Source organism: Sturnira hondurensis, unplaced genomic scaffold (assembly GCF_014824575.4).
Source record: "Sturnira hondurensis isolate 20B ecotype Veracruz unplaced genomic scaffold, ASM1482457v3 Scaffold0004136, whole genome shotgun sequence".
NCBI classification, from domain to species: Eukaryota; Metazoa; Chordata; class Mammalia; order Chiroptera; family Phyllostomidae; genus Sturnira; species Sturnira hondurensis.
The window spans coordinates 45,040-72,973 of record NW_028076767.1 but is presented as its reverse complement, the minus strand read 5'-3'; the positions used below and the strand labels follow the sequence as shown (position 1 = coordinate 72,973).

The 27,934-nt window shown below is 44.0% G+C and overlaps 2 long non-coding RNA genes across 2 annotated transcripts; both read left to right on the top strand.

Annotated features, from left to right (window-relative positions):
- The first annotated feature begins 83 nt into the window (after window positions 1-83).
- Window positions 84-24,583, top strand: LOC118985178 (uncharacterized). The gene is made up of 3 exons (XR_005066065.1): window positions 84-472; window positions 23,869-24,075; window positions 24,556-24,583. It is a non-coding gene; the product is annotated as an uncharacterized LOC118985178 (long non-coding RNA).
- Window position 24,584: 1 nt separating this feature from the next.
- LOC118985179 (uncharacterized) lies at window positions 24,585-26,053 on the top strand. Its single transcript, XR_005066066.1, has 2 exons — window positions 24,585-24,701; window positions 25,721-26,053. It is a non-coding gene; the product is annotated as an uncharacterized LOC118985179 (long non-coding RNA).
- The last annotated feature ends 1,881 nt before the right edge of the window (window positions 26,054-27,934 follow it).

Below are 27,934 nucleotides of genomic sequence, written 5' to 3'. Positions count from 1 at the left end.
CCTGCTTCTAATGCCCGCCGGGAGGCCCCGCCCCAGCCCCGCCCCCTCGAGCTAAGGCTCGGTTGGTGGGCTGCTCCGCCACGCTCTCCGCGCGTCCCCGCCCACTGCCCCGCGAGCTTGGCCTCTCTTTAGGGCGCCCTCCGGCCCCGCCCTGAGCGGGCAGCCGAGCCACGCAGCCCAATCACCGGCCCGGACGCGACAGGGGCGGGGCGAATGCTAATCACGCCTTCTTGAGACCCGGGGCGGGAAACCCTTGCTAGAAGTCCCAAGGAGTTCTCGGCTGGCGCCCACGGGCGCAGGGCTCACTTTCCTGTAAAGTTCTAGCTGCTGAACCTTTGCTCCCAGGGCCCCCCTCCTAGGTCTCTCTGCAGCTAAGCATTCTTACAGAACCCAGCGCTTGTTTAAAAGAATCGCTCAAAGAATCACTCTTTACCGTGGCACCTGTCCCCACTCTGGGCAGTCCTCAAACCAGGTGAGCTCACGTCGAGAGAAGAGCGAATGCCTGCTGCGCCACACTGTGTGCGGTACAGTGAGTTAATCGTTTACATCTTAATACAAATCTCAGATCCTTGCAACAATTCTATGAGGCAATACTCCTTACAGGTGAAGAAACAGATTTAGAAACTTAACCAGGGTATTCGAGCTAAGGATAGTTTCCCCCGAGAAAACCGCAAGCTAGGCCATCTTGTTCCCTGCAGTATTCTAAGGGCTTGGCACATAGTAGGCGCTTAGATGGCAAACCCAGTGTTGGAACCCAGGTAGTTGGGCCGTGGCATACACAATTTAAACCATTCCCCCTATGTACAATAGGTATCTTCAAGGCTTCAACCTTTACTTTTGCATTTTGTAACAAAATCTTAGGCTTGTGACAAGAAAGTGATTTTTTTTTCTGTCTTTGCAAGACTCGAGAGATTTTAATCCTTTAAAATCCCAGGCTGTTCCCCGCAGAGAGAAGCAATGCTGGCTCCGGGCTCTATAATGGGCAGGGCGCTGAGCCCCCCGGGGACTGCGGGCTGCTTAGCCGCACACGGTCTTGCCGCCGAAGGCTGGGGCGGCGCACAGAGCAGCCGCCGCCCGCGGGAAGACCTGCTGGGCGCCCCGACTACGGGGACACACAGTGGCGCTCTCCAAATGGGTTTTTATGCTGCAAGTTTTAAATGTCCTAAAAATGCCTCCTTTTCTACGTGTTCTAATTAGGTTGGAAGACTGAGGTGTTTAGCATACTTGAAATTCATTCACACGCTGACAAAGAGGGTCTGAATTGTTTCCCACTCCCCCACCTCTTCCTTCTGGGAAGGAGGTGAAAAAAGACTGGAGAGCCAGGAAACTTGAAGGACTCAGAACTGGACTAAAGGGGTGAGATAGGCCGCAGTTATTATTCTTGTGTCCGGGATTCCATTTTGTACAGATTGAGAGACTGAATGGCAGAATAACCCTCTCCCTCAACACAGCTCTGTGGGAAATAATAAAGAATATGCGTATTAATCGCAGCCTCAGTATTTAAAAGGAATAAATGTCAAGAGATTCACAAACATCAAAACTATTAATAAATATGTTTTACATGTACATTACATCTTTCAGTCCTTGGAACTCTACAGGTGTTCATATTTATCTCTTTTGTTTTTTGGAAATACTTGGCACTCTGGGTGGGCAAACTTCCCAGGCCTGAAAAGTTGCGGGAATTGAAAAGCCAGGGAATAGCAGTCAAGAAGGCAGGAAAATCCTCAGTGGAAAGTATGTGTAGACCATGAACATGCCAGGGGAGGGCTGTCTCATTCTGCGCCCTTTATGCAACATGCGTATTACTGGGGATAGACAAGTGTTGGCTAATAATAAAAATTATTTGAAGTTGGAGAATGTTAATCACTCCTCCTGGAATTTATCCAGAATACTTGTGTTATTTCATGTGGTTCTGACTTAAACGATGTTATCTACTGGTTTGTAAATCTCTCTCTACTCAATCAATAGCGAAAGTTTTCGTTTGCTTGGAGATCTCTAATAATAGTACCAATAACAGCAGAAACTTTGCCAAAACAGACTTATTTTGCATTGTAAAATTTTTTGTATCATTTGAATTTTTGCTTTTTAAAAAACATACGTTGTTTCTACTTAAAGGCAGCTTAAAATATGACGACTGTTTAACATGTAAGTATTAGGCAGGATGCTAAATAATCCGTTTATGTTAGTCCATTTAATCTTCACAACAATCGAATAAAACTGGTACCATGATGACTTGCTTAAAGTTACTTATTTAGTCATTGGAAAGGATAGAAATCACTATTGTCTCCTGAGTCATAATTTATTACTCAACACACTAGAAACACTAACTTATGATTTTTAAATCCTTACCCTGGGATGTGTTTATTGATTTTAGAGAGGAAGAGGGAGAGAGGGAGAGAGAAAGGAAGAAAGGAAAGAGAGAGAGAGAAAGAAAGAAACATCGATGTGAGAGAGAAACATTCATTGGTTGGATCATGTATGTGCCCCAACTGGGGATCCAACCCACAACCTAAGTGCCCTGACTGGGAATCAAACCCATGACCTTTTGGTGTATGAGACCACACTCCAACCAACTGAGCCATCTAACCAAGGCTAAATTATTTTGAAGATGCATTTTTAAGGACCTGGAATATTGCCAAATATCCTAGTCTATTACTTTCATCAGCCTGCCTCCATCCACCCATTCATCCAATAAACACCAATTTCTGAGTTGAAGACACTACTGCTACATTAAACATGTTTCTACAAGGCCAAATTCATGAAATTCAACTTAAATTGTTGTCAAAGATGTGTTTATTGATGAAAATACAGACCATGATGCTAACTAACCATCCCATCTACTAAGTGGTGACATCTGAAATACTGCTTTTGGAGTCTGTCACCAGGGGATACTTACTGCATTCTTTATCTTATTGGACTTGTGTTGATTATACATGTACTATTCTATTGAGACACTTGAGAGTTAAGCGATAGAGGAACGAAATAGTCAGTCTTTCCTTCCTTCCTTCCTACCTTCCTTCTTTCCTTCCTTCCTTTTTAATCCTCACCTGAAGAAAACCAGTTCCAGAGAAAGGAGGAAGGAGAGACAGACAGACAGACAGATATTGATTCCATCAGCCCACCTTCCATATGTGCCTTGACTGAGCCCCACCGCCAGGGCTAGACAGTAGTCTTTGTATACTCTTCAATATCTTGATAATCAAGCCTGGAATGGGCTTGGTTAGATGCCTTCAATAAAGTTGTGTAATAAATGAGTGAATGAATGACCAACTGAGATTAATGTTGTGAACTTTCGGAGCTAGCATTGAATCCCTGAATGCAGCTTACCTTATAAGCTGTATCTGAAGTTGACTGTACCCTGTTAAGGGCAGCATGAGTCCAAACCTTGGCTCTTCCTTTACTGGCTGTGCCACATTGGACAAGTCACCTAATAGCTCCAGGTCCTCTTTCCTTGTGTGTTAAGTAGAGTTACAAATAATTATTTACCTCATAGAGTTGTGAGAAGTAAATGAACTTCTTTATTAAAGGGCTTGCCCAGCACCTGGTGATTCTATATAGGTCTTAGTCATTATTATTATTATTATTATTATTATTATTATTATATTAATTTCTACTATGGTTATTCTATTTTTCTTTTTTCCCAATCTTGTATATTTCCTCTCCTATATTACTTTAATAATGAAAAAAGGAGTTACATTTTTTAGATGTACTTTGTGTCTGAGCACCCTCCCAGCTGTCACTAGCTATCTCTAGCATTTAGATACCAGCTAAATTCAATGGCAAAGCAGGGATCATTTCACTTGTCCTTGATCAAAGTGCTTACTTACACCTGCCATCAGCAGCCAGCTGATAGTGTGCACAGGGCTGGCACGGGACAGACGCCCGTGAGCCAACACGAATGCCTCACAGGTATTTTCAGACTAGCTCCGTACATGTCCTAGAGCAGCTCTGGTTAGTCCTCATTGAATCAGACACTTTTAGACAAAAACCCAAGACGCTAACCAGAGGATTAACATGATGAGTCATTTGCCCAGGTTTGTAGTGAGAATGGAATAATTCGGCTATAATCTTTAGTCTCCTCCCCTCCGCACTGTGGTGGAGATTATAGAAAGTGAAGAACTTTTTCTTTTCCCCCAGAGGTAGTGGAAGTAGTAATCTTTCCCCTGTTGAGCAGTGGCTCTCAGCTGCACCTTCCAGTCACCTGGGGAACTTTAAGGAATACTGGTGCTTGGGACCTACTAAATCAGAACTGGTAGGTTAGGGCTCCAGCCATTGGTTTTTGGTGCTGTTTTGTTTTTAAACTCTCCAGGTGATTCTGATTTTCAGCGAGTATTGAGAGCCACTGACACAGATGATTTTGTTATTTTCCCAGTATAGCCCCAAACTTGGGCCTGGCTGGACCTTGTGCAAAAAGGGTTAATCACATCAGTAGACAATATAGAATATTTTAGGGGAAGGTGTTAGAAAAGTGCACTCTAGCCTTATTGCATGGGAGTCTGGGCTGAAGGAAAAATTATTAGCAATAGAACTGTGGTACAGTGATGGTATACAGTTAGTGGCAATGATGACTATAACCACAGCAACTGATGCGTATGGAGCATTTCCAATGTGCACATACTGTGCTAGGCATTATATATATATATATAGTCTCTCTCTCTCTATATATATATATATATAATCTCTCATTATATGTATGTATGTATGTGTATATATATATATATATATATATATATATATATAATCTCTTTTACCCCAAGGTTCAGACAAGTTAAATAACTTGTTACTCAAGGTTACACACCTTCCAACTTAGATTTTCCTGACTACAAAGCCTATGTTATCATTGATTGCAGGCCTCATTGTAATCCCAGCAGTAGAGGGTCTGGGTAGTAAATCTTGAGATAAATAATTCCCTTTGCTCCTTAGCATCCCTTTCCTGGTGGACCAGGTTGAATCTTCAATTCTGGTATTTGGGGGAACTAAAGTGTGGAAAAGCTGAGGACTCTGGATTCATCTAGAATCCAGTAAAAGTCTGGAGCCAACTTGTTCTTTGGGCTTTGCAGACCAGGAAGGAGATAAGACATTCCTTAGACTAGATTTCAGAACCTTCCTTGTTTCTTGGCAGAGGAAGTTTCGGTTCAGTAAATATTGATGCCGTACATGCTGTGAGCCAACCACTGGTGCTGGGGTTCAAACATGATAAGGCATGGACTTACCAGGCAGGGCATGGTGGGAGTGCAGAGGGGGTACCTACCTCAACCTGTGGACTCAGGGAAGACCCAGGCTGTGCATAGAAGGCTCAGTACAAGTTAGGTGATCTATCAGCCAGGTTTTAGTACAGGAAACAGAAACCACTCTCGGTACTTTGAGCAGAGAAAGATTTAATCCTGAGAATCAAGCAGGGGCTTACAAAATTGTTGAAAGGGCTGGAGAGGCAGAAGATAAGATAGAGAGCTACTTCTGGACTATTAAGTTCAAGGGCTCACCACTGGAACTGTGTTCCAGAAGCCAGGATGGTGCTGTTGCTGCAACTGCTCTTCATGCCTATGAGACTGGTGACTAGACACTGAGATGGGGCACTGAGTCCAACAGCATTAAATGCCTATTAATGTTATTTCTCAAACCTGGCTTGCCAGCAGCAATAGCAGCAGAATGATACCTCTCCTTGCATCTACCTGCCAAATGTTACAGGAGTGCACCTGGTTGACTGAATGTATTTCAGATCCAGACCATAGCTGCAAGGGAGTCTGGGAAATGTACTTCTGAGGTTTGCAATCTCTCCAACTAGGGTACTAGAAGGATTGAATTGAGGCCTGCAGAGGCAATTCTCTATATCTGCTACATGTGAAAAAAAATAAGGACTTCCTAGACAGAGGAATCAGCACAAGTAAAAGACATAAGGCCATGAAAGAGCACAGTACAAGTGATGGGCAGCTGGGCATGACTAGGCAATCAGGGAGTAATAGGAGCATTGAATCAAGGGTTTTACCTGAAAGTACACTCTGTATTTAATCAATGTATTTTTAAAAAATTAACTAGATTCGAACATACACTCAACACATCATATTTTTTTCATTGATACAGTACTGGACTTATTCAGCTAATAAATCTAATGCAGACAGAGAAAGGATATGAGCAAAAAACACAAAAGAGAACAGACAAAAGTGCTAGGTGATAATACTCATCCACAAAGAAAATAGAACCTTAACCTCCTCCAAGCTTAACAATATGAATACTGTTGATTACCCACCCAAGAATCATCTCCCCTTTCTCCTTCCTATCAGAACCCAAGTTTTTTTGTTTTGTTTGGGAATCTACCATTTTCTGTACAGCCATGTGCTTCAAGAGAGGCAGGAGTTCCCACCTGAGTCTGAAGAAGTAACACATGATCATATTGCTGCCCTTCTTAATGGTATATAGGTTACAAGTGAGCATGGGGCACAGTTCTGGCTGGTAAGGGAGTGGGCCAATGTGAGGTCAGTGCGTCTGGGGCTCATGGGAAAGATGTTGCTCAAAAGGAAACACAGTGTTCTCCCCTGTCGGGTACTGTTTTGTCCACATGCGATGCCTGCCACATGCCATCTTGCAACCACAAGAGACTGAACTGACGACACCGAGGAAGGATGACATCAGGGCTGCCCGCTCTGCCTGCCTCCGGACTTCTCCTTGTGTGGTACAGTACATTGCTTATTCCTGAGCCGAATGAGTCAGTGCTTTCTTCATGTGCAACCAGAAACATCATAACTACTACACGCAGTCTGGACACTTAGGGTGAGGATATGCTCGCTTGGACTTAGCTAATGGAGGTCCCTGGAGGGACTTCTCCCTGCTGAAGGAGATTTAAGGACAAAAATGCCTTCCTCCTTGGTCACCTGAAAAGTTGTTAGTTATCCTTCAAAATCATTCAAGGCCCAGTAAGATGTCACTTCTGTGGAGCTGAGTTATCTGCTACTGCCTGTACTCCCCTGGCTCTTCTGCCACCCTCTATCACAGCGTTTCACTCATCCACTCTTGCAACAAATGTTTATGGAGTAGCATTTTAGGCACAGGGAATTAGATACATGGAGATTCCAATCCAGGGGGAAGACAGAAAATAAATGAAAAATTTAAGTGTGATGACCTATCAAAGGGAAAAAAGAATTCTAATGGAAACATATAAAAGGGCGAAATACTGACCTTGAAATGTATTTTATGGTTATGTGATTTTCTGTTTACGTATCAGGGCATTTTTTCCCACTAGATGGTGTGTTATGCAATCTCACATCCACACCCCTTCCTTAGGAGATTGTATTTTCCGAAGATGGCTGCAACACGGCCCTGACATATGCCATGGGGGAGAGAAGGTCCTAAGTCCACTCCCCTTGTGACGGTTTTGACCGATGAAATGTTGGGAGTGATGCAATGGGACTTCCTTGGAAAGGTCACAGAGACAATGCAGCTTCCAGCTGGTTCTCTTGCAACATGTAGGTGCTCCAGTTGATTGTCCCAGCTGAGTAAGCCTTTAGGTCATGCCTGGCCATGAGTCTGACAGATGAGTCAAGAAGCTTCCTGATGACTGCTGTCCCCGGCCTCAAGTCACCCCCAGATATTCAAGACTTCCCAGCTGTGGCCCCAGATGGCAGAAAGCAGAGACAAGCCACCCCTGCTGTGCCCCCTTCAAACTGCTGATCCGCAGCGTCCCTGAGCACAGCAAAATGCCTGGTGGTTCACACCACTAGTTTGAGAGGTTTGTTACAAGGTGGCGATGACTGCAATACCCCCAAATCTGCCTTCCTGTGAAATCTTAGATGACCGAGTAGAATTTTTTTTTCTTTTTACCTGACCCAGTTGGTGATCAACTTAGGTGCTGAAGCTTGAGAACTTTCATCCACCTTACTTTCATCCTATTGCGTCTCCCCGTTGATGATATGCATGTGAAATGTCTAATCTTTTAAAACACAAATCTTCACCATTGATCTTAATATCCTGCTGCAGTGAGTTCCCCAGGTCAATTGTGTGTAGTGGGGAAAAAAGTACCTCCTTTTATCCATTTTAAACATGGTTCCTTTTCATCTCATCTTGTCCTCTTGTTCTGCCCCATGTAAAATGATTTCCATTTCGTGGGTACCTAGGCACAGAGAACTGAGTTGAGACAATAATCTTTCTTTGAGTTGGTCACCCAGAAGGCCTCAGGCGTGCTGGGACCTGGAGCAGTGGATTTTAGCTGGTGACTGAAGGGTGGTGGAGCACAGTATTCTAATTAGTCACAAGTTTAGTTCCAAGCTTATAAAAAATAGTCCGTACATTCTGCAAGAGGCAATGAGTATCTTCCTATGGTGCTGATAAATGCAGCACAGTGCAGTGGGAAGAACACTGGCTAGTTCATGGGTGATCTGGATTCAAGTTTCATCTCCTGAGCAGCTGCGTGCCCTTGGACACAACATTTAACCTCTCTGGATTTCATTTTCCTCAGTTACAGAGTGAAGAGATTCACCCAGAGTGTCCTGTGGTAGCCTTTGGCCTTTAACATTCTACGAATTCTGTGTAATTGCCAGTTCCTTTGAAATAGCTACTACATGAATTCATGGAAAGAAGTATGAGTATATAGTTTGTACCCTACAGAGTAGAGTGCCTTTACCTTCGAAGTGTGGGCTGGAGAGAAAACCCTCCCCCTAAAATATTATCTTCTAGTTTTTAGAAAACAAATGTTACCTTTTTTCAAAATCAGTATTCACATTAGGCTTTAATCACCAAAAATATAACGCTGCTGAAACTCTTACATGACAGTTCTTACAGCCTGAGTCCTTTTGCTTCGTGGGTGCATTCCTGGGGCTCCCTTGCTTTCTATCAGTTCTCACAGCTACCTTGCTGGACATTGGTGCTGGGACAGTTCCATGCCAAGTGATGAGAATGAATGGGTGGGCTAACAGCTTCTGCTGCAGGGCCACCTTGAGGAGGAAAAAGGATAATGTCCCAGTGAGTAACTACTCAGGTGAATCTCAATCTGAAATGTCTTGCCAACCTTTTTCCATGCAGAAGGAAAAAGCAATCACTGTTTGGGGCCTAGAAAAAGCATTTGGTCTCACTCAGCCTGGACTCACTTCACCAGCTTTCAGGTCTGCTCCATATTTCTCCAGCCTTATGGACTCCAACTCATTTCTTCAGTTCTCCATCCTATTTTCTCCTGACGGATTTTCACTTTCCAATGCCAAGTTGGAGAAGTGCCTCTCATGTTTGATTTTAAAAATTCATTACCAAATGACCACTATTGATCAGATACCATGCATTAGTAGGATGGATTGCTTTTTAAAATTTTTTTTAAGGTTTTATTTATTTATCTTTAGAGGGGAAGGGAAGGAGAGGGGGAGAGAAATATCAATGTATGGTGGTCTCTCATGCATCCCCTGCTGGGAACTGGCCTGCAACCCAGGTATGTGCCTTGACTGGGAATCGAACTGCGATGCTCTGGTTCACAGGCCCGTGCTCAATCCACTGAGCTACACCAGCCAGGGCTGGATTGCTTTTCATTGGTGGGTTGACAAACTATATCAGTAGCAACCAGTAGCACGACAAGGCCCTATTCAATAGAACGTATTTGCAAGGTTAAAAAAAAAATCCTTGAGGTCCATATAATTCTTGGAGGCTAGAAAATCTTAGACGAAATTTCAGATAATGAGTAGGAGAATAACAGCAGTAAAATTAATAAATAGTATATCTAATGCTTCGAAGAGCTTTTGAAAAAATAAGTGTTCTAAAGAAACCCCCTCCCCCACCTTCCTTAATAACATAGAGTATCATAGGTGAGCACATACATTTACTTCCTCCTCATCATAATATACAAGAATGGGTTGATGTCATTGTTAAGGCTTTCGAGGAGGCCTTGAAAACATCATAACAACATTTATAACAATTCATACACTCAGCTGCACCAAAGGGAAAATTGAAGGTCATGTAGGACAGATTATTTGGTTATTATTTGTTTATTTAGGATATTTGGTTAAAACCATATTAAAACTAGCCACAAGTGTGGTTTGTTTCCAAGAGTGGTGTCTCCCTCACTAGGGCTGCCTTCAGGGGCTCAGTGACCCCTTGGTTGTCGCTACAAAGGGGGACCCAGTGTACCCAGCACCACATCTGTTGCCCTTCCTCCATTCCTACTCACACTGTAAGCTGGAGGGTGACCCTGTTGGCTTCAAAGCCCCCCTGCCCACACTGGCTATGCTGCATCATTGCTTGTTGCCCCAAAGCACTCTGCTAAGATAGTGTACTGTTTAAGGGGATCGTGGATTGGACAAGCAAATGGGTTGCACTTTTAAAAAAATTCATAGACTTGGTTTTTTAGAACAGTTTTATGTTTTCAGAAAATTGAGCACTCACAGTTTCTCCTATTATTAATATCTTACATTAGTGTGGTACATTTGTTGGAATAGATGGACTGATATAAGTATGTTATTATTGACACAAGCCCATCGTTTGCATTAGGATTCACTCTGTGTTGTGTGGTTCTATAAGTTGCATGTATCTGCCATTACCATATCATACAGGATAGCTCCACTACCATAAAAATATCCCATACTTCACTTAATCATCCCTATTCCATCCCCCACCCAACCTCTGGCAATCAATGATCTTTTTATTCTGTAATTGTGTCCTTTTCAGAATGTTATATAGTTGGAATCATACAATTCTGTGGCCTTTCAGGCTGGCTTCTTTCACTTAGCAACATACAATTAACATTCCTTCATGTCATTTTGTGGCTTGATACCACATTTTTTTTAATATAACTTATTTTTATTACAATGTTAAGTTTAGACCAAAAAGGAACAGAAAGTATGGAGTTCCCCTATGCCCCCGGCCCCTGCCATTTGCGCAGCTTTTCCTATTATCAACACCCCACACAAGAGTGGTACCTTTGTTACAATAAATAAACCTACATTGACACGTGATGATCACTCAAAGACCCTGGTTTACATTAGTGCTTACTCTTGGTATTGTACATTCTGTGGGTTTTGATAAATGCATAAGGACATGTATCCATCATTGTAGTATCATATGGAGCAGTTTGGGGCCCTAAAAATCCTCTGTGCTCCACCTATTTATCCCTCCTTCCCCCACCCCTAGGAACTCTGGTCTTTTCACTGTCTTTATACTCCTGCCTTTTTCCAGAAAGTCGTGCAATTGAGATCATACAGTAGGTAGACTTCCAGATTGGCTTCTCTCACTTAGTAATACACATTTTATGATTCCTTCAAGTCTTTTCATGGCTTCAGGTTCATTTGGTTTTAGCCTTGAATAATATTCCATCGTCTGGGTGTACAACAGTTTATCCATTAATGTACTGAAGGACATCTTGGTTGCTTTCAAGTTTTTACAGTAAAACTGCTGTAAATATCCATGCACAGGTTTTTGTGTGGACTTGTTTTCAGTTCCTTTGGGTAAATACCCAAGAGTGTGATTGCTGGACTGTATGGTAGGAATCTGTTGAATTTCGTAAGAAACTACCAGACTGTCTTCCAAAGAAGCTGCACCGTTTTGCACCCCCACCAGCAAGGGAGGAGAGCTCCTATCGGTGCACCTCCTTGCCAGCATTTGGTGTTGCCAGGGGTTCGAATTTGGGCATTCTAATAGGCTTGTAGTGGTAACACGTTGTTGTTTTAATTTGCATTTCCCTAATGACAGTGATGGAATGCATCTTTTCATAGGCTTATTTGTCATCTGTATACCTTCTTTGGTGAGATATCCAGATTTTTTTAATGCTGAATACTTTTTTTCCTTGTGTGTTCCCTGACCAGGGATCGAACCCACCACCTTGTTGTACTGGGGTGACACTAACCAACTGGGCTACCTGGCCAGGGCTGTTCAGATCTTTTGACTGTTTTTTAACTGCGTTGTTTGTTTCTTTATTGCCGAGTTGTAAGAGTTCTTTGTATATTTGGATATAAGTCTTTTATCAGGTATGTTTTTGAATATTTTCTCCAAGTCTGTGGCTGGTCTTATTTCCTAACATTGTTTCTCACAGGGCAGACATTTTTAATTTTAATGAAGTCTGACTTATGAATTTTTCTTTCATGCATCATACTATTGGCGTTGCAGCTAAAAGGGTATTTAAATGTCTGGGGAATAAGACTTGAAGAGATCACTGGACTCTAGAAAGAAGCTTGGAGAATCCTGGGGAAATGTCCTGAGTGGCACTTTTAGCATTTGAAGGTGACCGCTGGCTCTGCATCAGCCCTGGCCACGAGCACCAAGTATCTGCAGACCTCACCTACCTCTCCCTTGGTGCCCTTGTGCTGGTTTCCTCATCACTTACATCTTCCAGTGCGACTCCACCATTTAAACTTTGTGAGAAAGAAAGATTTAGATTTACTTTTTTCGATATATTGTTGCTCCTTAATCTTTGATGATTTATTAAATGAGTGACTTCTCTAAGGCTAGTAAAATAGTCAGGTCTTTCTAACAAACTCACTCAACCAATCTAGACTCACACAAAAAACAGAGATAAGCAATTCTGGTTCATTTTTTTAAAGATGGTAAGTTGTATTTCTTTTAAAACTTCTTTGACTCTAATGTAAGACAATGACATTGGTAAGGAAGAATAAAAGAAAAACAAGTCATGACTGTTTGTGGATGTGCACAAGGTACACTTGTCCAACTGTAGACCTAGGTCTCTTACGTCAAGCAGCTTTGGTAATTGTCAATTGCGGGACTTACTTTCTTAATGGCATACTCCCATGGCTGGCTTGTGTGTGGCTATATCACAGAACGTCTGACGGCCCATCTTGTGCTAATGTTATTTTTAAGTCTACCTTAATGTAGGCTCCTTTAAAGCAGGAATCAATGGTTTTCACTACCCAGTCCAGAATCTACTATGTAGCAAGCCTCAGTAAGTGCTGTTGAGCTCATTCGTTAAATCTTTATCCAATAATGCCTCCTGAGTGCTCACGAGAACTATATTTATAAAGGAACCAGATTTATAAAAAGAATATGGGGAAAAGAAGAGGGCTCAGGGAAACCACCCAAAATTCCCAGAATGCTGAACTATAGGACAAAGGAGGAAAAAAGAAAGAGCAGAGGAATGATGTTCAACTGTACAAAGGAGCTATGTTGAGTAGGACTGTTCTTCATTTCCCCAAAGAATAAGAGGAAGAAATGTAGGCACAACTGTAGAAATAAAATAAAGATTCAGGAAGCACGGAAGGAAGAATTTTTTTGACTTTAGGTTTCTTGGAATTTTGGTGGAGGTAAGCAGAAAGTGGAGACAAAAGAAACTAAGGTTTTCTCTTAAAGGATGCAAAGCTAGGTTGACCTAATCAAGCCTCACCGAAGGGAACACCCAGGTGCTGAAAACTGTGTAGCCACACGATGGCCAACTTCCCATCCATGTGCCCATGAGTAGAATTAATGTGCAACAAGCAAGTCATTGATTGCAAGAGAAACTCAAATCAGTGCCTCTTCCTCCCATATTGGTTCAGTGCAAAAGAGAGTGGTAGGAGCAATAGCAATACAAATGTCAAAATACTGCCTAGCCTCTGCTGGAAATCGGAAACAAGGACAAAATGCTTTTTGGGGGGGCAGGGAGTTCTCTTGAAAATTTGCAACATCTTATAATAACAGCTCACTTATGGAGTGCTTGCTCCATGGGAACAGATAGAGGGGACCCAACGAGGTAAGGAGAAGCCAGCGTGAGCACCAGTTAACAGATGAGGAGGTAGCAGTTCTGTGAGGTTCCCTCCGTGCTTAGCCGAGCCTCCCAGCCAGGCGGGAGAGACCCAGACACTGATCCCAGATTTCTGTCCACGTCCAGAGCTCTTGCCCCTACTAACATGCCCAATGACCTCTGGACTTGGGATGTGCCTAAACAAATTTTAGGTCAGTCCCACGGACTCCTGGTTACTCCCAGGGGCTTTCTATGATTGGCTCAAAAGCCAATTCCAACATCTGGGCCCACTGTCGCCAAAAGAACCTCCACAGCTGCTCTCAACCTTGGCTGCACATTGAAATCACCTGGGAAGCTTTTCAAACATGTTGACCACAGGGTCCTGTCCCTAGAGATTTTGATTTAATTGGTTTTTAGTGCAACTTCAGCACAGAGCCTTGTGTTTAAGCTTTTTGTTGAAGTATATTATGCATGTAGAAATGTGTTCGTGCTGTAAGAATACATGGCAATGGAGTTTTACAAAGTGAAGGTACCTGTGTGGCCACCACTCAGCTCAAGAATCAGAACGTCACAAGTACCCGGTAGCACGCATCAGTCTCCCGTCTAGTCTCCCCCACTCCCCGCTCACCCCGCTACCCAACCACTATCCACACTTCTGACAGCATAGATAGTGTGGGCATAGAGATTTTTAAAGCTCGCCAAATGATTCTAATGTGCAGCTACCACTGACAGCAATTGTCTTACTGGTTGAAGGCATGGTGAACTAAACCAAATGCACATGTACAGGTAAACCAATATGAAAGCAAATAAGAAGAAACCCAAGCTACAAGTTCACATCAGCTAGTCAATAAGGATAAAAAAAAAGGGTTGCATTTTTTAAAAACAAGATCTTTCATTTATAAACAACTTTTCTCACCATTCACCTCTTAGTGAAAGAAAACCCGCCATCCTCAGAATTGCCAAAATCACATTGGCAGATAATAATAAATAAACTTAAGGAATGCTTTCTATGTACCAAGTCCCTTCCTAAATGCTTCTTCACTCATTAGCTCATTCCCCCATAACACCCAATGATAACAGGCCCTGTTATTACTCCATTTTACAGATGAGAGAAACCATCTCTTCAAAGAGATGAAATAACTTGCCCACGGGCACACACTTTGTACCTGACAAAGCTTCACTTGCAGAGTTCTTCTTGCTGTATTTTCATTGTGCTTTGTGTTTTAGATATCTGTGCCAGCTGACCCCTGCTATTAAACACCCAGACGAAGATTTGCGCCACACTGATTTCCTTCATTCCTTGGTGGCATGAACTGGGAAGCATAGAGAAAAATCACAGAATTATGTATGTGTGCCAGACTGGACCTTGATGGTCATGTCGTTTTACTTCCTTCTTTTGTAGAGGAGAAAACGGGCCAAGAAAGAAAATGTTGGATGCCTTAACAAGCTGAATGAAACTAATTAGAGAAAGTCCAAACCCCAGGGGGAAGGAAGGCTAGGTAAGTTCCTCACTGGGCTTTGACCTATGTCCCCTAAACCTCAGATGGACAAGGTTGTGGCCTTGGTTGGTATAACCTGTGCCCAGTAATGTTACTATTATTCCTTAATTTAACCATCTTAGCATATTCACAGGCAACTGTTGTTTTGTATAATTATAAAAGTTTCTTTAAGTACAGTGAGCTTCCAATCTAAGCCAGATGGAGAACTGATGATCACAAAGTTACCTGACTTGGGAACTGGATCCTCTTAGGTTTCCCCGAGTTGGTTTATTGTTTGGACTTCATTTCATCTGTGACCAGCCTCCTAGCGTATTTATTCTGGCAATAAAAGGGGAAGGGTGTGAGAGGAGTCTCTTGGAGAAACTTTCATCAAAAACTTGGTGTTACATGTGTCCGTCTTATTTCTAGAGCACTTTCATAGAGCCAAACAAGTCAAAGGAAATGTGAGGCTCATGGCTCTTCCATCTTCCTTCTCTGAGGTTATTTTGGAGCTTCTTGGTATTGTTCATTTTCCCCCGTTTTTAGGTCTCTTCCCCACCTCTCACCATGGCTGGTAACTGCCCTTCCAGGTCCCCACGTCCTTTTAACTTCTTTGTTGGGTTTCCCTGGTCTTTTGGTATGAAACTCCCTTTGAGCCAGAGTGTTGGGTCTGTTGCTCTCTAAATTTCTTTAGAGCAATTTTCCCAATATAAATTATACCCTCAATTACTTTTCTCTCCCCAGAGCAGTGAATCACATTTTAAGAAGCCATTAGGGTGGGGGCAGCTGGATACAGAGCCAGGAGGTTTGAGCCAGTGCTGGCTTGTCACCCTCATTCAGCTTGCCCTGCCATGGCAGCCAAAGGGCAGCCTGTGCTGAAGGAACCAGTAGTGGGAGGGCTTCTCGTGCCCAGTCCCACTTCTCGGTGTGCTCTGGGTACCGATGCTCTATGCACTGGCTTGTGTTTGGAGGCAAAAAAGAAAAATTAGCTTTATCTAAGATGGCTTGATACTTGTGTACTGGGTAGACTGTGTAAATGTGCGGGTCTTCATCCCTGTCCATATCATTACCGTGTGCCCTGTGGCTTTGCAGTTCTTTCTGTCAAGAGATGATTCACTGATTTGGACTGTGACATCTGCTTTGGAGGTTAGCAAATGTAATAATACAAGCAGAGACTTGGAAGCATGCTGGCATGAAGGACGTCTCTTGCATCTTTACGGTTTTCATGAGAAGAGTATGCTTGGGCTGGCCCATGGTCCCAGGATGGGAATAAGAGATATGTGGGGCAGAGTTGCCCCGAGGAAGCTTCCCCAGCCCAGCCCAGCCGAGCCCAGCCTAGAGCAGAACTCCCCAGCTGACCCAGAGTTGCATGAACAAACCCAGCCAAGATCAGCAGGCCTACCTACCCAGCCTTCACTTGAATTGCAGGTACAGGAGCTGGAGTAGGAAGTGGTGGTTGTTTTAAGCCCCTGAATTTTGAGGTGGTTTGTCCCACTGCAACTGTCATGCTGGTTATATGAGCAACTAGAAACAAAAGCACTTTGCAAATGTCAAATTGTGGGGAGTGAGCAGAAGGGCATGGACTGTTGAACAAGCTCTGGGCCTGGAACCCGAAGACCTGAGTTCACATCTACTCATGCCCGCAACTACTCTCTAAACTTTGGCAGGTAATTTAAAATTTCTGGGTCTTGCCAGAATTACAGAGTTGGCTCGCAAGTTCAAAATCATGAGAGCTTGAGAGAATGTTCCCAATGAACTTTTAAAAAATATTTTATTGATTATACCATTACAATTGTTCTATTCCCCCCCTTCATTCCCCTCCACCCGCACACTCCCTTCAGAGCCCTAAAGTGTTCACTAGAGCAGGGCAACTAAGTTGCTGGGTTGTGACGTTGCATGTGGGGGCGGGGTCGAAGAGGGACAATTGTGTTCCGTCTGCCGCCTCCTGCCACGGCCCCCACCCCCACCGGCGCCGCAGCTACCCCGTCACCAGGCCCACGCATTTCATTCCACTGCACGCAAGTGTGCCACCGCCGTCAGCCCTCCACCACTGGGTTCGCCCCCTGGGGCCTGTGTGGTCCGTCTGACTGTGCGAGAATGTGCGACCACAGTCAGTCTGCCCCACCCACCCACTGATTAAGGGCCGCCAGCGCGCCTAGGTCGGGGGATCTGTCCTGCCCGACCCAGCTCCGCTGCTGGCTCCGCCTCTCTTACCGTCCCTGTTGAAGGGTTCGTAGTTGTCGGACTTCCGTATAATTCCGTTTTCTGGTCTTTGGCTGTGTCCTAGTTCTCCAAACCTTTGTTGTATTCAAACTTGTTGGGGGAGAAGGCACAGTGTTTCCACCTATGCCTCCATCTTGGCGGAAGTCCCCAATGAACTTTCTTACTGGAAGAGTTGAGAAAGCAACAAGGAATGTGGGACTGAGGTAAGAGGATATTTTGTTTTGGTATAAATAAAATGTGATTGTCATAAAAGGGACAGATGCATGGAGTGGGGACCTGCATGATTTTGAAGAATGTATTTGATCTAAGACTAAGAAATATACTTTGGGGTCAGATACAAAGTCTCATTTCTTCCGAGACCCGGAAGTGTAGGATTCATGAATAAGTATGGGAGGGGGAAATCTTAAAAATGGCTTACAGAAGGCACCTTCCTCACATCTCTTCACTTGGAATAGAGCAACGCTGGAGATAATTATGAAGTGTTTGGTCTGATGGAGACATAATAGTCCAGACGGGCAGTTCAGAATACCTGTGCGAGCCCCGTCTTAGCTAACTTCAACTTCCCTTGGCTGTGTATTATCTGAGCTTGGACAAGCCGCCTATCCTGTGGACCAGTGGATGTGATATGGGTCATCTGTTCATTAGGTATTAGTCACATGCTACGTTCCAGGACCCATCTGGACACGGGGGGGGGGGGTGAAACAGTACTCACATGTGCTTCTGCGCTGGCTACCAACTCAGGTAGATGGATTTTCCACATGTTGTCACTTATGTCAAAAAATGTACTCCTAAATTCTCCTGCAGAGGGGAAAATTTTACCTCAGGGAGCATTAAGTGGCTTGTTCAAAGTCACACAGCTTATAAGAGAAAGATGGAAAATTATTTTATATTTTGACCATGAAATCTGTCTTGTTTCTCCTGAACTATGCTGTATCCTCTTGTTAGCTGTTTGATTTTATTTACAAACATGTTATCTTTATACTTTTGGGGGGCAGATTTCTGTACATAGAGTCAGGTGCTTCAGTTTCCGTTGTACCATGGAGAAGCTGTGTCATTTGTAAGTCAAAGGATCACATTCTCAATTTCTAGGACTTTGGAAGTAGGTTTCTCTATTGGGTAACAACGGAGCTTAAATGTACAAAAATAAGGGAATGTTTTAATCAAGTTCTTCTGCTCAGTGGAATACTTTGAAAACATTAAATAAAATGACTTTCAAACTTTACAGGTGAGAGTGTAATTTGGCACTGTATTTCAAAACTATAAATGAATGTACTTTGTGTCCTAACACTTTTAGCTTGAGAAACTTATCCGACAGAAATATTCACAGACACACAAAACTATTCAGGGCAGCATTTTTTCCCCTGGCAAGGTATTGGAAATAATTTAAATGATCATCAATAGGGAACAGTCAAATAAATTATGGTTCATCCTTAGGATAGAATAGCATGCAACTATGAAGAAGAAAAAGGAAAGACGAAAGAGAAGAAGTAGAAAGGGGGAGGAGGAGGAGGAGAAAGAGGCTCATTATGGTTTTATGTAGCGCATTTCCAAGAAGTCCTGTTACATGAAGATGGTACGACAATGCGTGTGGGAGAAGGGCAGCTGGAGTCTCTGGGATCCCAGTAAGAGAGCACCATGACTTACTAGAACAGAGGCAGTGGTTTGCCTCTTAATCTGCGCCAACAGTTACTGACAGTGTGTTCTATGGAAGGTGTTCAGGTATGTTTTATAGAATGCATAAAACAGCATGAGAGAAAGTCCCTCTTGCCTACCAAGTCTAGCTAGGTTGCACATAATCTTTGCATATACTGATAACAACCAAAATCATCCAATGATCAGAGAATGAATGTGGAATCAACCTGATGCTGCGAAGGGGAAAAGGTTTGAGGTTGAGGGAATCAGGAGTCTTCAGAAGAATTTCACTTGAGCTGGGAAGGATTTAGATAGAACCAAAGGATTGTGGGAGTCAGGCAGGGACTCTCTTTGTAGAAACCGAATTTAGAATGAGCAAGGTGAGTTGGGGACAAAGAAGACCAGTTTGGCTGGAGGCAGGAGACAAGCTTAAAGAGCAACTTGGTAATAAGAGCAGAATGGTAGGTTGGAGCAATACTGAGGAGGACCTGGGACGCCAAGATAAAGATCTGGAATTTTGTTCAGGTATTTAAACCAGGGACGACATACTCAAAACAATAATTTGGGAGTGTAACCTGGCCACTCTATGCCAGGTGGTTGGTAGCAGAGGAGGTCTGAGGTTAGGAGACTCTTGGAGATCTCAACAGGAGTCCAGGGATGAGGTGAAGAGGCCCAAGCTAGGTGGGTGGCTGGGAAAGTGGTAAAAGAGAGACAGACACTAAGGCTTTGTTCCTCAGCCTGCACTGCCTGGACATGACTTTGACGTTCTCCAGGCAAGTCATAATTATCTTGAGTTTTACAGGTGTATAACATCACTGTTTGTGCAAGTACATGAGGGCCAGAGACAACCTTGTTCAGTTGTGTCTCTGGCTGTTGGCCTGCAGACTGGTGCAAAATGAAAATCGGTGTGAAACCTGCTCCCCACACATTCAGAGCTGCACCCAGCCTGCTGCTGGGTCCACAGAGAAATCACACACGTAAATTTAATTCTTGAAAGCAACGGCTAAAGGGTCAAACTGGTTCTTAAAAGTTATTTTCCTAGTATTGATCATAACTTCAATGGATGTTTCCATTTTAAAAACAGGTTACTAAAATTATAACATGTGGGTCACTTAAAACTTGTTAAAAAATTAAGTAGGTTGTGAGTGCTATCATGTAAAGGGTTCCATGCTTTATTGGTCAGCAGTGAAAGCAATTCTGCTGACATATCGTCATGTACTGCTTCTGCTAAAAGCATTGCGTACATTTTAGGGACGGATTCTGGGAAGCCATATTATTGCCACGTCAATAATATGTTTTATTTAACCCAATCTATCCCAAATATTATTTCAACATGTAATCAAAATAAGTAATTACTGCTTTCATACTAAGTCTCCAAAATTTGCTGTGAGTTTTATACTTACGGCACATCTCAGTTGGGACGAGGCACGTTTCGAAGGCTCAGCGGCCGCACATGGACAGCTTATCTGTAGAGGCTACATATTCTCTGTATGCATATAATTACATAATTTTTAAAAAACAAAAGTAATATCATATACATGCTTTTTCTTAGTGTGCAATCTTTCTTGGGGATTTCTTCCTATCTGCCCATAAAGTGCAACCGTTTTCCAGACAGTTATAGTATTCTACTGTCTAAATTTATCATAGTCTCTTTTACCGGCTTCCTATTGGTGGGCCCTTGCATTGTTCCTAATTGTGAATTGTTATTTAAAATAGTTCAGGGATTGTCCTCCTACATATGTCTTAGCACCTGTGGGAGTATATATTTAGAATAAATTCTTGGGAGTTGAATTGCTGAGTCAAAGGCTGTGATGACATTTAACTTTTTAATAACTGGCCAAGCTGGAGAGCTGGAATTCTATCTTGTTTTTCTTGGTATCTTTAGCATGTTTGCTCTCAGTGGATAATTTTTACATGAATGGATAGATAAAACAATCTCCCACCTTTGAGAGAGAGGGAGGGGGGAGAGAGAGAGAGAGATGACATGAACTAAAGTGGGGACAGTAGCTGCATATTAACAAAACACAAACTGAAACACCCCGAATTGGTATCATGAAAGGTGCTTGTGTAATATTCAGTGGAGCGCCTCTGAGCACATCCCACTTCCAGTTCCTGTCCCTCTCGGAAGGTCCCCAGGCTGGTGGTGTCGGCGGTGGCATCATGTGTTGCACTGGGAAAACCCCTGCTCTCCAGGGATCAGACCAGCTCCAGATTCTGGAGCCCCTCCGTGGGGTGTCTCTGTTCTGAAGCCCACCGCCCCTGTGGAGAGAGAGGAAGCATCCTTCCCTAGTACCCACAACCTGTCCCCACTGTGGCAAGAAGTTTCAACTCCCCAGTGGCCAAGCACACAGAGAGGACATCTGACTATAAAAACTTGGCTTTGTCTTGAGATCTTCCCTGTCCCCCTACGTGCTGAGAATTACCCCTGACCTGTCTCTCTAACCAGCAGGTCGGGCCATGCTCCCCGCCCTGCCTGACACTCCCACCCACCAGCCTCCCTCACTCATTCTCCTCCAGCTCATCCAACCCTCCCACCACCCCAATCCAAATGGCTGGCTTTTCTGTAGCCTTCTGGAAGGCAGGGCCTGGCTTCTCTACCCCCCAGAGGCTGCCATAGTGCCTGGCATATTGTTTACACTTAATAGATGCTAGTTGAGTAATAGGACAAACTAATCACCAGACTTTTTAGTTTGCTCTCTAAACTTCTATATGGAATAACTCACTGTACAAGCATTGATTGAGTGCCAATTAGATGGCAGGCACTGTATCAGGTAAACAGCTTAGACGGGGCCCCTGAGGTCATGGAGCTCATGATCTTGGATCCTTTTCTGATGATATCTAACACTTCATGGCTCTCCAAACACCCATGGATCATTCTGTACTTTTATTCACTCAAATATTTATTTGGGCACCTGTAATGTGCTAGCATTAGCTAAACACGCTTTCCAACTTAGTCTTCACAAGAAGACTTCATCCTCCGATGAAGGTATTAGTGACCCCATTTAACACATGGGGGAGAAGGATTAAGTAACTCACCCAAATCCACAGATGCCCAGGAGGGAGTGGGGCCAAGATTCCAGCCCAGGCCTGCTTCACTCAGCATCCACACCCTGTTTATCCTGGAGCTCCATGGCCGGGCAAGGAGGCATCTGACCCTTCAGGAAGAAAGGAAGAACATTCTAGATCAGGTACATACCTGGAGCCCAGCTGGGAAAAGTGGGGTGTGTGTGTGTGTGTGTCCGTCTGAGAGGCTGTTCCGTTTGTCTGGGGAACGGAGAAGCAGGGTGGTGAGAAAGATGACCGGAAGAGACTGGAAGTAGCTGATTGCAGAGTTTCTTGAATTGCTTTTCTCTATATCCCTAAGCCTTAGATCTCAGTACCCCTCGCTGTAACTTCTAAATACCCCACTGCTTTACATGTGTTTCTGAGTGGAAGCTCCACGCGGTGCCCGGAAATGGCTTGTCCAAGCTGCTGTGGTTTGTGGTGAGCCAGGACTAGAATCCAAAGAACCTAGGTTTACTTTCCAGGCTACACTGATTTATATATACTTCAAGATTTTATTTATTTTATTTTTAGAGAGACAGGAAAGGAGGGAGAAAGAGAGGGAGAGAAACATCAATGTGTAGTTGCCTGTTATACACTCCCAACCAGGGAACTGGCCCGCAACCCAGGCATGTGCCCTGACTGGGAATCAAACCAGCTACCCTCTGGTTCGCAGGCCAGCACTCAATCCACTGAGTCACACCAGCCAGAGCTGATTTTTATATTTTGAAATAAAATAAAAGTCAGTGGTGTTATTGCTCCTTGGGTGTTGTAATTCGAGGCTATTCTGCAGCATTCATAAAAAAAAGCAGCAACAGCTTCACTATTCAGGCGTTTGCCTTAAATTCAAGTCCAGAGTCTCCACTTCCTCCTGCTCCTACGCTTCTCCCAGCTGCCAAAACCGTCTCCCTCCCAAGGCCATACCTTCGGGAGCAAGGAAAGAAAAACAAGCGCAAGTCGTTTCGATTAAACAAGAACTAATAGATCCAGGCAAAATGACTCTAATCAGAACCGCAGACACTCTACTGGCCCAGAGGGGAAAATTCTGTGAAATAATAATGCTCACATTCTCCTCTCTTTTTCTTCCCGCTTTCAGCGGTGGACTTTTCTGCCCTGGCGATGTTTAAAATCTTGCCAGAAGCAAGAACACAGAGGGAAAATATTCCTGCCTATAAACAAGGAAAAGTTTCATGGAAGGGACTTAGAATTCTGAGACTTATATTGAAATTGGCAGCAGGAAAATCTAACGCTCTGGAAATAATGATCCAGCATTAGGTCACTTGGGCAGTGAAGCCATCCTGCACAGGCCTAAAAACGTTGCCTCAGCCTCTTTTCTTCCCAACTGGAAGCCACAAGAAGGATGGTTCACTCATTTATTCAGTATTCATTGGATCCTTACTATTTACAGGGAATCTGAAGAGATACAAAGTGAAAACATAATCTCTTCTAGGTTGCAATGTGGCAGGAATGCCAGCCATGCAGGAGTAGAGGATGGGGCCACGTGGATGCTGATCGGTGACTCCCGGGGACCCTCTCGGGCCTGGGGCCGACATCTCACTGGCAGGTCTCCCTCTGCAGATGCTAACGGGCCTCCCGGTGCCTTCCATGACCTTCCAAGGGGCTTGCTCCATTCCTGACAGCGCCCCTGTTCACCCCACCAGGGAATGTTTTTAAATCTTATTTTTCAGTTACAGTTCACATTCAGTGTTGTGTTGTGTTAGTTCAGGTATACAGCATGTTGGTTAGACAATTGTATTCTTTTCAGAGTGATCCCCCTGATATTTCCAGGACCCACCTGACACCACAGAGTTATTACGATGTTATTGTCTATATTCCCTATGTTGTACTTTATGTCCCCAGGACCCCTGGAGAACTTAGATATTATCATCGTGTGAAATCTGGAGCTGGATCCCCCTGCCCTATTGGGTGGTGGAAGAAGGAAGAACGGGTGCAGAAGACAGGAAATGGGCCCTGGTGAACTGTAAACTGGAGACAATATCGGGAGAACTTTCTGGATCTAAACTAGTCACTCATTCATTATTCTTTAGGCACATTCAGAAAGTCAGGGTGAGCATCATCTTTTCGAGACTGATGCTCACAGGTGGGGTGCTGACATGTTTTCCCACCTCAAAGTCAGGACAAGAGGTCTGGCAGTGAGCCGTTCACATTCTCGGTGCACCCACCCGAAAACACCCACTCCCACCTTCCCTGTCTGAACCATCACAGACCCACCTCCGCGATAGTGTGGGGTCGGTGCCAGACCACCAGGGCAAAGCAAATCATCACAATAGAGCACAGCACACAGGGTTTTTGGTTTCCTAGTGCATAAAAAATTATGTATATATCATACAGTAATCTATTAAGTGTGTAATAGCATCACATCTGACAACCAATGGAGATATGTCAATTAAAAATACTTTATTGCTAAAAAATGCTAACGATCATCTGATCTGTTGGGAAAATGGCACCGATAGACTGTGATTTGTAAAACACATAATCTGTGAAGCACAATAACTGAGGTGTGCCCGTACTCATGCTCTTTTCCAGGTGAGGAAGCTGGGTCCCTGAGGGGTTGATTTCAACATGGACAAAGAGCCGCTTCATGGCATCTTCTGCCTGGAAGTGCGGCCTCTCCCATCCCCCGATTCTCTTTGCCTCCGTTTCCTCCTGCCCAGGGGACCACCAAGCCCTAGGTAAGAATGCAGAAAACAGTTCATTTCAATCCAACACTTTTATTTCTAGATATTTACCTTGAAAAAAAACCACATTTGTCCTAAAAAAAAAAGGCTTGGTCATGAATTCTTTTTCATCTTAATTTATAATAATCAAGTTACTATATAAAAAATTATCTGAAACTGAAAACAGCCCAGGTGTGCATTGACAGGTGACTGCACAAGCTGTGGCAGGTCCATCCAACGGAATGTCACTCCTCAGCACAAAGGAACAAGTGGCGGATACATGTGAGACACAGGAATGCGTCACAGACGTTGTGCGGAGAGAAGGAAGTCAGACTCAAGAGTGTATACTGTATGGCTTTGCTCAGATGAAGTTCTAGAACAGGGAAAACTAGAAACCAGGGCATCACAGGGGCTAGAAGGATGGGGTGTGGATGGATGGGGTTCTGGGGAAGGAGAGGAATAACTGGGAAGAGGCAGAAAGAAGCATTTGGGGTGATGGAAACGTTCCATATCTTGAGGGGGGTGGGATTATAGGGTGGATGCCTTTGTTAGAACTGATCAGGCTATATGTTTAAGATCTGTCCACTTCAGTATTGTAAGTTTTATCGAAATTTTAAAAGTAGGAGAAAAGAGGTAGAATGTGACTGTTCAATGCTTTGTAGATAGAAATAATGAAATAAGCAAAATTTATTTTCCCGCATCCAAATTTCACATCTCTGTGCTAACTCCTGCTTATTATTTCGTGCAACAACCCTCCGAGACTCCTTGAGGGTGAAAGCATCCACATAAACGGGCGCCCGCTGTGTGCGGGGCTGTGACCTGCTCCAGGGTGACACCAGAGCGGAGGGAAGGCTCTGTGGGAGACAAGCAAGCAGATTGAAACGGCGACTCCTGAGTGCCAACAAATTCAGCATTTCCATGTTAAATATTGTTCTTCCACGTTACACTGATCAGATGGGTTTTTGTGGATGTCGCTCAGAGGCAAAAGAATGTCCTGGAGATATCATATGTTTCTAAGTAGTTTTTCTTTTCAGGGAGCCCTGGCCGCCCGGCCGCCTCATCCCAGGTTTCTTCTCCTCAGTCCCGCCCCTCTCTTCCTGAGGCCTCCGTGACACTGTTGAATCCCCAGCACGACCTTGACCTTTTTCCATTTCCACTGTGCAAAACACCTCCACGGGCTCGAGCCTTCCTGGGTGTGTGGAGAAAGTGGGGCTGTCTCACAGGCTAGATCAGCAGTTCCCCAAGAATGAGGGCCCTTTCTTAAGGTCTCAACACCCCAAAGATATTCCCTATGACACTTATAATATCTATGGATGAGAAAATACATGGAAAGGAAAGCTACTATTAATGAAACACAATGTCTTTAATTGGATTTGCATTTTATTAACTGTGACAGTATCTACATGCATGAAACGGCTGTAAAAATATTAATAGCAGCTACTATTATCGTGTATCTATTACATGCCAAGTATTTTGCTAAGTGCTCTGCATACATTATCCATAATTTCACCCACAATCCTACAGGGTGGAATCCTTTATCACCCCCATTGTGTAGATGAGGAAACTGAGGCTTGGAGAGGTTAAGTGATTTGCCCAAACTCATAAAGGTGAAAAGTGGTGGCCTGAGAATTCAAAGTCTAATAGGCCTGGAGGATTTAATGCCACTTGATCCTGCCTCTTATTTACTTATTCTGTGGATATTGTTTGGTGTGCCTATGAATTCTCCAGCCCCTGGTTTAACTTCAGGGCCTCCTTGGAATCGGACCCCCAGGAGGGAGTCACAGGCTGCTTGGGGAATGGGTGTAGGTGCGGAGCACTCAGCCTAGGGTTGAGCTTCCACTTGTTCCCTAGCACAGGACCCTCCTAAATCCAGCCTCAGGCTCCTGGCGTCTCTCGAACCCCTGAGCTCTGGGTGCTGGAGTTTGCCTCTGTCTAGCCTGTCCACGTGTCCCAGAGGCTGGAGGGATTAGCAGTTGAGAACCTGTTTGCAGACCATTAGAAACAATAATCACCTTGCCCAGTAACCTGATCTACCTCAAAAGAAGGGTCTTGATTTTAGCAAACAGTTTAAGTGGCCTCTGTGTAAAGTGGAGGGGTGGAGCAGGACTGAGTCAGCTCCTGAAATAGCATTTCTTCTGGGCAGTTGGAATTTGTCTGGTAATCAAGCCAGGCCCAGGGGCCAATTCCTGAGCCCAGGGGTACTGAGCTCACACCCTCCTGGCTGTTTCTTCCCCTGGAGCTCTGAAACCAGCTTCCCCTGGATGTAGAAATCTCGTCCTGCCCAGCCAGAGGGAGCGAGTGACTAACTCTGCACTTGATGTCCACATGACCAAGTACACGCACTGAATTTTACTGTGTGCCCCAACACCCTCACCCACCCGTGGTGGGTCTTCTTTCCTGCTCACCACGAAGTGTTACTGCTATCACGCCTCCCATTTCACAAATGAGAACGGTGAGACGCTGACGCTGCTGCGTGCAGGACCCAGCGCTGGTTGGCAAGCTAGGGGTTAAACACGACCATTATTAAAAACTTAATTACCCAAACATATAACCAAATAAACTATATTAAAAACAAAGGTAATAAATACTCAAAGTTTATCACTTCCTAACCACTAACTACCTTGCACTCGTGTCTACGCTCCAGGGACTATTGACGGTCCCCAGTCCGCACGCCGAGACGCGCAGGTTAGAGTGCGCTGCTGCGCCGGCCTTCTGACCTCTCTACTTTGTGGCGCGTGGTGGCAGTCTGAAATCCTCCATGGTGGCAGTTTTTACGCCACAGAAATTAACAAACATACAAGTCAGGGCTTGTTTTTTTTCCCCCCAGAGACCTGGTCGTTAAACATTTACCAGTCTCCCTGATCTGAAAGAGGTTAACTCACTTAACAAGGTCAGAAGGCTGGTGGGGGCGCCGAGCACGCAGCTGGACTCCAGAGAGCTTCCACTACAATGTCCTACCTCTTAAAAATAAAATAAAGGTTCTTCAACAAGTTAATTGCAAGGGAATAAAAATGTTGAAGGAGGGGTAAAGATGAAAAGAGACTTAAGAGACAGGCAATCACAATATACACAGCTTATTTGGATTCTTGTTAAAATAAACCGTAAAAAATTATGACTTGTAAGGCATTTGGAAATTTGAGCACTTCCTATATAGTCAATGACAATAATGAATTATTACTCTTTAGGTGTAATAATGATGTTTTATTTCAGAAGAAATATATGATGGCTGAGATTAGATTTAGTAATAA